We start from the raw sequence: 9,522 nt of genomic DNA, 5'->3' as shown, positions 1-9,522 counted from the left end.
CTTTATTACAACGTTTTTGTGCAGTGAACAAGGTTTGATGAGGTGGTGGTTTAAAAGGCTATTTAGTTTAATGAGGTCCAGATGTGTTCTTTTGCACAGTGTTGGGGGGGGTAACATCTTTCCTTATGGAGAGCACCAAAAAGGTGAGTGAGGAGACTTATAAAGTCATGCATGTTCCGCTGGGAAGTATGCAAATAAGGGAGATGGAACAATACCTCTGCAGTGCCATCTTTTGGATGGCAGCATTCCTGCAAACCAATGCTTGACCCTTTATACAGCAATGATTGGGAATTAAAAACGAAGCCAGAATCCATACACAGACAGCTGTTGCATCTTCCTTATGTGCACAGTGTTTCACGCATCCCCTTGTGTATTTGTGCCACTCCCATAGACTTCAAATGCGCACAAAAATGGAAAAACACGGCCGCATAACGTGGGCAAAACCATTGAATTCAATGGTTTTGTTTCCACCATCAGGTTACTACTTGCCCTATCATTCTCGTACATAGTCTTCCTGTGTTCAAGAAAGTTAGGGCAAGACCTATCGCCCCACTTTTTTTTCAAGGAGTTTGAATAGTTAAAAAAAAAACGGTTCATGCGCTAATACACTCTGTAGAAGCGAGAGTATTAGCGCATACGCCCATCTGTTTAAGCCCTAACAATGAAACAACACATAAGGCTTTATTGCATACACATGACCCGTTGTTTATTGCGCTACTTGTGTAAAGTCTCAACGGTCGCTGACACATTGAGAACTTAGAATGCCTATTGTCCGATTCCTGTATGGAAGGCCTATTTCAGTTCTTTCCAAAAATTGTAGGACAAGTTCAAGACGTCCCACAGAGCGGAGAGCACCATCTGCGCAAATATTAAAAACCGCTCTCTGTGCAATTTAGGATAAGAATTGTCAAACTGTTTCTTGAGGATAAAAATGCGTAAAATAAATAAATAAATAAAAGCGGTATGAGACATCTCCAACAGGTCTAATGTGAGTGCAGCAATAGCTATTTAAATTGTTTTAAATTATGCACATGGTAATTCGAAGCTAATCACCCAGAGCCCATTTCAGCATTTATTCTTTATTATGTCTCCACTTTGGGAATGCAAAGAGCTGCAGATCAGTTGCTGTGTCCATAGAAACTAGTACACTGATTTTAACTCCAAGGACTAAGTCAGCATCTGCCTGCTGTTGTCTGCAAGAACAGGGGGTGCGAGCCTCTGCAGGGTGTGGATGGAGCTGCCTGTTTGTCATGCCTAGGAGTTCCTAATACAGAACACACACAAGAAAAAAAGAATTAACTCGTTGCTACATTCGGGTTCTAGAACAGATCAAGACATTGCAAATGTAATTAATAACAGTGGCGTCCATATGATGATGTTTTTCACAAGTGGTCTTTAGACTCGCAAGGATACCGCACAATTTTCTTTGTAGAAGAAGATCAAATAACATTATGAGATTAGAGTAACAGCATGAAATGGTCACACAGCTGGCTCGCCAAGCTGGTAGGAAGACATTACCATCCGGGTACAAAGTAGCCTGCTGAATTGTATCCATTTTTCAATGCTATATCAGAACTGCTATGACTGAAGGGGAAAAATAAGACTTGACCGATAGCTACCTGTGAATTAACCTACAGGATACCGACCTAGGAGCACCGGCTCTACCTTATGACCTGAAATAGGTATGTTGCTACAAATAGCTCCTGGATGCTATAATGATGAGAACAATCAAAGATGACATCAGATGATACACAGCTCTAGTCTGCCGCTGACAGATGTGATCACGCATGGAAGTCAAATAGATGTGTTCACAAAAGAAACAGATGCTGGGCCTTGTCGGACACTCAACCACCGAAGTAGCAACAGAGATCTATTAGTCCTCTCCCTATGAGAACAATGCATATAATTGTAATACAAAGTTTCCCGGGCGCTGCCATCTTGCTCGTAACGTTTGATTGAGAACAGATGATTTTTTTCATCTACCATCCATTGTTCATCTCCGAAAAACTTAATAAAGTAGAGACGGTAGTATGTTGCATCCGTAGGCGTGGGAAGATGAAGCAGGCTTGTTATTGACTAAAGTGTATTTAATCAAGTCACCTTGATGAAATCTGTGAAGATGCAGACATTTTTTGTAGTAACATGCTCAACATCATGCAGTTGTAAGACAGGTCAGCTCCTCCGCAAACAAGCAACGCCCCATCGGGAGTTATGCGAAGCACAGCAGTTCGAGTACTAAGCAGTAAGCTCTACTCGTATGATGCGGGTGGTGATGTGAATAGCGCATGACCAGATCAAGGGAAATGATAGTGGGTAGCATAGACCACCATTCACAAGCACTTCCATTGATTGCTATTAGAATACGTGCACAACGTCGGCCAGTGGTCCGGCTGCATGGTCCACACTGACTTTGTCAGTACACCACTAATGCTGTCTCTCCGAGAAGAGCCAAGCAGAACCGAAGTGGTACGGCCCTCATCTTTCTTCCCCCTTTCATTTCAATGAATGGTGATGGTCACGGGACATAGACCCCCACCAATCAAAACTGGCCCCGGTGGCCTGATGAAGTTATGTAAGACATCGAAAAAGATTGTTTATTGATTTATGCTTAAAAATGTTAATTATGATAGTGGCATGTGTTAGTATGGGTGAATCAAAAGAAGTGATGTAGTCAGAGAAGAAGTACACCTGAAACCGCCTGAGTTTGCAGATTGACTTACCACCAACCGGTGGATGGGGGCCAGCTATAATGGAAAGGACCATTACAGCAACTGGGACAGTCTCATCTCTCGGTATGACATAGAGCAGACCTGGGCAAAGCACGGCCCGCGGGCCACATCCGGCCCGCTGAATAGCTCGGACCGGCCCGCAAAGAGTGTCCTGGTGACTCACCAATGAGTCCGGTGTCAGCAACGGGAAGCAGCGAAACTATGCACTCCGAAGCCTTGTCCATTTTGTTCACTTCTGTGCTGTGCTAATAGTTATTCAGGCCTTACTTATTCAAGCACCTCTACCAATGACGTAGGCTTGAATAACTTTATTAAACAGCACATAAGTTAACAAAATGGACAAGGCTTCTGGCCGCAAATCGGGCGGCTGGAATACGGCCCCATTAAGGCAATGTGCATGGAGCCTTCGTATGTTGGTCTGGCCCTCTAAAACCATTCCAATTTCTCATGTGGCCCCATGGGAAAATTAATTGCCCACCCCTGACATAGAGGAACCTGTTGGCACTAACCATACAAGTTTTCAGCTCCCGATTCATATGTGTTAGACATGGAGAGACAGAGTGCAAATAGGTTTTGTGCATTCGTGTGAGAAGGCATACCTCAATGTGGAGCCACTGCATCCAGAGAGAGATGGGACTGAAAAGGCTTCCAGTAGTGGTGCTAAACAACCGACATTAGAAACCAGACCTGTATTGAACCGCTAAAGACGGAGACTGGTGACTGACTGCTTGAGCAGCGAAACTTTAGAGAAGGGAACGTAATAACACTTTCTCTCCCTAAAGGTTAGTTTACATTGGACGACTCTTAGGCGCACGAGCGCCCGACAGCCATTCCAGCAACTATCGCTTCTGTGCTTTCACACAGTTGCAACAGTCATTCAGAGAATGGAGATGGAGCAGGCCGGAAATCTCTTCCGGCGACCCGCCTCCATTCACTGCAAACAGGGAGTCGCGCAGAGATTAAGCCATTCCTGTTTACAATGAGCGAGTAGTCGTTCCATTTGGGCTCACTCATTTGGGCTGTGTGTACACGGGCCGACAATCACCCATAATCGCTTGTTTGAATGATTATTCAAACAACTATCAGGCCATATAAAGGGGCCTTAATTTGGAGCTTATTGGCAAGCTGTTATCTTACAAATAGTATATTGATTGCTAAGTAAAGATGTCTTCAAAAAGCTTACAATATGTGATCAGTTCCAGTTTTTTCTTGCCTAGTGATTGATTCCTCAGGATCCGTGCAGTAAGTGGTTCTATAAAAGATATGAGGCTTTGTGGAGTGAAGTGATCCATATAAATTGGGATATGAATACCTGTCCGGGGAGTGCCAACAGTGCCTCTACATCAGCCATACCAAGAGGTAAGACTGTCCCAGTAGCTGCAACGGTCTCTTCTATTACTGCTGGCCCCCGTCCACCAATTGGTGGTAAGTCAATCCCCAGCAGAGCTCATTCCCTGCCAAACGGGTACCTCTTTCAGTTGTCTATTATGGATCAACACAGGTCTATAATATAGGTCTGTTACAGAGAAACCTAGAGATTTGTGTACATGTGTGTTATCATGACACCGATTTCCACACAAGTACAATATTATGCAAAGTTATAAAATTCCTGTGAGAGAATAATGTAAGCAATTATTCTAAATACATTCAAATTAATTAAATTAGAGAAATGATTTTCTTGCTGCCTTCACTGAGCTGTATTTATTACAACATCTCTAAGCTTGACTAACCGCTCTACTATAGAGCAAAGATCTGCATGCCTCCAAGAAAGGAAAAGCAGCCCCCAGATAGTGTTCCTCATCTTGATCGACTGGGTGATGAAATCATCCCAATTTTAGCTAAATCAAATCAGATAAATCTGAACCAATTTTTGGTGAAAATTGCAGGAAAATCAAATTTCCCATAATGCCTGCTGTAGTAGTCAGTGTGCATCCAATCAGCAGCCAGGGCGTATTGTTGATGTGCCCAAATGTGTCTTCTATCTTGCATAAGGGCAACAGTTTCATTGGACACTTGTATCACAGGACCTAATGTTGTATAAAATAGATACAATAATAACCATTTTTGCAGTTGAGCACAAGACAAAGAAGCTGCATCATGTTTATATGGTCAGATATTCTACAGAGGATATATTGCAGCTTTGTGTGAAAGCTTGTATACTAGCAGAGAACTTAAATGGGGTTCTATTGGAGCAGAGAAAGAAGCTGCATCACATTTATATGCTGAAATGAAACGCGGTGTATACATTGAGAGAAGGTATATTTCTGCTGCTGTCAACGTATATAGCAGCAAAGCAGACAGACAAAATATGCTTTAGCATGGGGAATATTGCAGTTCTCTGTGGTCTCAGATGTCATTCAAAGTTGCCAGCCCGGCCACTACAAATTATTTTCAGATCATACACAGCTAGCAGTGGGGTTTGGGGAATTGAATTATACCGCATCAAACAGGGAAAGTTCACAAAGCTACAAGCTATACTCTGTTGCCTTCTATTTTCACAAATCGTGTTGCCCAGTGATTACAGCTTATTTACTCGGTGGTGGTTTTCTTATTAATTTAAAAGAAAACCAAACAGGGAAACAGCAAATAAACACAGTGCGTGTCAGCGGCCTCTGACGTCATTCAGTCATGAATCGATGAAAGCTGCAAGAAATTTAAGCCCACTAAAGACAGGGAATATGCAGGATGAGCTGGGACTGAGGGAGTATCTCTCCAGGGACCATGATATAGGAAATGCAAGAATCGGATGATGCGGTTGGATGTTTCATGTTTAGCAAAGTGATATGAGTTATATGATGTTTACCTAATGGGAGAATAGGATGTTTACATGAAATAGGATATTTTTCGATATGATGTGAAGTGTAAAACAGTGTAATTGGGGACAGGGTACTTTGAGTATAGCAGCGCTGTACACATATGAAAGAAAGTAATGCTTTAATGTGAGATTAAAGGGTGCATTAAATGATGTTTGCACCTTAGATGTGTGTGCATGCCAGCAGTAACACAGTGCTTTTAAATTTAGTGACGTGCTGTGGCATCTATGGTGCATTAGGTCATAAGGTTGACATGCGGACCTTTGGTAATACGGAGTACAATGATGAGCATGAAGTACCACGAGGACAGTGGTTAGTGATAATAGATATAAGCCTTACTAGTTTAAACCCAGTCAAAGTTTACCTTGTTTACAAACTTACAAATTAAATAGTGTATACTCCATTCTGGAAAGTTTGATGGTGCTTAACAGATTAGCATTAATTGTGAAAACATGTCTCTAAAAATCACCAAAGAAGTATTTTAATCAGCTAAAACAGGTTAATTGTGGATACAATAATAAATAGGTTTTATTGCAGAAGATAATTTGGGGGGGAAACAAGCAATAATACTATCTTAAAGTAAGATTCAATAGAAACATACAACGTATAAAGAAAATGCAAGACACACCTTAATCCTTAATGTCCAGAAGACTAATTAAAATGTAAGAGCAATGAAATGCAAATAATAATAATGCTTGCCACAATTGATATGTGTTATTAATGGCTGCCTTGGGCCTGATGAGCGGACGCCAATTTCGCAATATCTGGTTCTTTTTTCGTCAACCTTACACATATCAGAAGTTTGTTTCTCGCTTTTGTCAGGAGCTGCTGAGCTGCACTGAAGCCCCTCTCCACTAAGTACATAGATGGAAAAGCTAACACAAGCAACTTAATTTCCTGCCACAGGATAGGATAGGAATTCTTCACCTTCACCCAAAAACATTCATAGCCACATTGTTGAAAAAGTGCTTGGGCCTCGCTATCATGTTTCAAGTCAATCAACTAGTCTTGTAATCTGGGATGAAATTCTCCTGCGTCTGCTGAAAATGGATTGAGTACCCCCGTTGGTGTTTCCACGGTAATAGCTCATGAAATCTACTTTGCATGTCTTCTTTGGCTTGTTTGAGGTGTGAGCAAAAAACGTCTAAGTCTGCATCTTGAAGTTTGTCTCCGTCTTCACGTGCAATTTTTTAAAGACTCGGAAACTGACAGAGCTCGTGCCGACTCAGGTTATTGGTATGAAGGTCAAGTTTGGCAATAAAGGAAGAGATTATACCTTTAGCCTTAATGAAATTATTTTGTCTCCTTGTAGCTTTGTGCTGACCTCATTGAGTTTGTCAAATATGTCTGCTAGATAGGCAACGTCAAGACGTCGTAGTTCGATTGCATCACAAAGGCTTGGGTCAATCGTCCGAAGAAACTTGACTATTGTGTCAAAAAGTTCGCAGGAGCATTGTAAGCACTTTCCTCTTGACAGCCACCTCACTTCGGCGTGTAAGATAAGACATTCAAATTCTTCATCATGGTCTTGACAGTACTTCAAAGAATGCGCTTTTATCTTGTTAATAGCAATAATTACATAGCGCAGAGAATCATGCAATCTCTTACAGAAATGTTTAGCAACAAGGTGCTGCCGATGGATCACACAATGCACTGCCATTATGCCAGGTATAGCAGATTTTAAATGGATTATAAATCTGTGACATCGACCAATCATGAATGCAGCTCCATTGGTTTCACGTGAGTGATTCATATGGAAATAATTGCCTCGGTTTATGTTGGTTTCGGATTTCACCAATTTGTTTTCGGACGATTAACGACGAAAGCCGAGGTGTTACTACAAATTTTTAGAAAAATGTAGTTACTAGCCGAAAAAAAATTCAACCAAAGCAAACACACACCCCCTACGGCCCCTTTTATGTTCCAATGCCCCATGCTACCCCTTTTGTTCCACCACCCCCTTGAGAAGTAAAAGGGCAATAGCGCCCACGTTGAGAACCACTGATCTAGAAGACCCTATTGGAGTCTTCTTTGGTTTTCAGTGACATCCCAGTGCTACAATTAATCCCTCCACCACTGTACGCTATTTTGGGAGGAGCATAGTGTTCCTCAGATGTTCCATAGTGTTCCATGCAGTTTGGGTGGGCTTTGGTTCCATTGAGGACCTCCTGAAGGACAAATTAGTGACTTCGATCTTTACTCCCATTGACTTTAATGGGAGTCAAAATTGGCCATTCCGATTCACAATGATTTTCATTAAATCATCCTGATACTGACAAAAAAATTATTATTCCACTAATCGCTCGTCACTACCCCGAAACACTTGTACCTTACTTCAAAAGGCTATCATCAAAATCTTACACTTGCTTCTTTACCTTTATCCTGCTCTGAATCTCATGACCCTGAATTTCTCCAGTACCTTCCATATTTCCCATACTCCTTTGCAGGATACATTTTGCTGGAAAAGGCTTCTGTGGCTTTATTGCAAGCCATTTGGCTATGCAGTTTAGAAAAACATTTTGTACCATTCAATCATAGCTCTCCTGTATACAGATCAAATATCTTTATCCTAAGGTAAACCTGTTCACAAGCAGCTATTAGTGGAAGATAGGGGGGCAATTATATACAATTACAGAAAATTTCCCAGCCACTCATCAAGCTGCTAACATGTACTGCTATTATATTACTGCTCTTCTATTATCACATAGTGAAAGAAAGCTATTATGCTTCATAAGGACACAATGTCGGTAAAATGTATGTATATGTGTGTAGATAAATATATTAGCATAAAAAAGTGAGTGAACCCTTTGAAATTACCTGGATTTCTGCATTGATTACTAATAATATGTGGCCTGATTGCTAACTAAATCACAAGTATGGACAAACACAGTTGAATAACAAAGAGTTGTGCCACTGATGCCATTTTTTGAGCCACAGGGTAAAAATCCAGAGTGCAGGGAAAAAAAGTAAGACAACCTCTGCTTAAGGCTTCTTTCACATGAGCGCATATTGGCTAGCCATTTCACAGACAGCCGATATGCGCTGTGATCTGATGCATTGAATTCCAATGCATCAGATCACATGGGCGTATTTCTGAGACATAAAAATGCCCGGCCAAGCCAATATAGCGCCGGGCGTTTTTACGTCGATCCCAAAAGATATCTTTTGGGCTGGAATACGTTGGTGGCTACATGGGCTCCTATGGGAGCCCATGGCAGCGGCCATTGGTGAGAGGGAGTTTAGCAGCTTGGCTGCTAAACTCCCTCCCTCTGTTCTCCTCCCCCCCATGCAGGCTCACCTCTCTTCTTCCCCACTCATTCTGTGCCATAGGCAGGGGAGGGACAGGGGCGTAGCCAAGCGCTGGTCTGCTCCACCTCTTCCCATTCATGCTATGACAAGGGGCGTGGTGGGGTGGAGCTAAGAACCCACCCTCTCCCTGCCCCTTGTCATTAGCCATCAATGGGAGGAGGTGGAGCGGATCGGGCACTTAGCCCCACACCCATCCCGCCCCCTCCCATTGCACAGAAGGAGCGTTGAGCCTGCGATGGGAAGGGAGGGGAAATGGGAGATGGCCTGGTGAGGTTGGCGCATTTGCACCGGCCGCACCAAGCCATATGAAAGAGGGCACAAACGTTTAACTTGTGCGCCCGTTCACCAGTTTTTTCTACCCAAACGTACCCAAATGTGAAGGAAGCCTAAGGCTTAGGTGATAATCACGGCCGTATAAGGGGACAAATCGACAACCGCTATCTTCCACCTCTTTTTTTTCAACTCCTGCGCTCTGGCACGAAATTTGAACTGCCGGCGAGGGGGAAGAAATCTCCATTGTTCAGGTTCAGCTACGCTCCGTACTGCCTAATATAGTTGTGTCTACGGCAAGGTCTTTTCAGCTGTAGGCTAACTTCACACGAGCGAGTGCAAGATGGGGCTGTGATTCACAGTCCGATATCGCGCTCGCCAACATGCGATTACGACACAGA

The 9,522-nt window shown here is 42.7% G+C and overlaps 1 long non-coding RNA gene across 1 annotated transcript in view; it reads right to left on the bottom strand.

Annotated features, from left to right (window-relative positions):
- Positions 1-1,131: 1,131 nt before the first annotated feature.
- The window catches only part of LOC136624656 (uncharacterized), a 32,249-nt gene continuing 23,858 nt past the window's right edge, over positions 1,132-9,522 (bottom strand). Inside the window, exon 3 of the long non-coding RNA XR_010792371.1 lies at positions 1,132-1,264. This is a non-coding gene — a long non-coding RNA (uncharacterized lncRNA). The remainder of the gene's footprint in view (positions 1,265-9,522) is intronic.

This window comes from Eleutherodactylus coqui, chromosome 4 (assembly GCF_035609145.1).
Source record: "Eleutherodactylus coqui strain aEleCoq1 chromosome 4, aEleCoq1.hap1, whole genome shotgun sequence".
Classification (NCBI taxonomy): Eukaryota; Metazoa; Chordata; class Amphibia; order Anura; family Eleutherodactylidae; genus Eleutherodactylus; species Eleutherodactylus coqui.
Note: the sequence above shows the minus strand (reverse complement) of the source record. Positions and strands in the feature narration are given on the sequence as shown.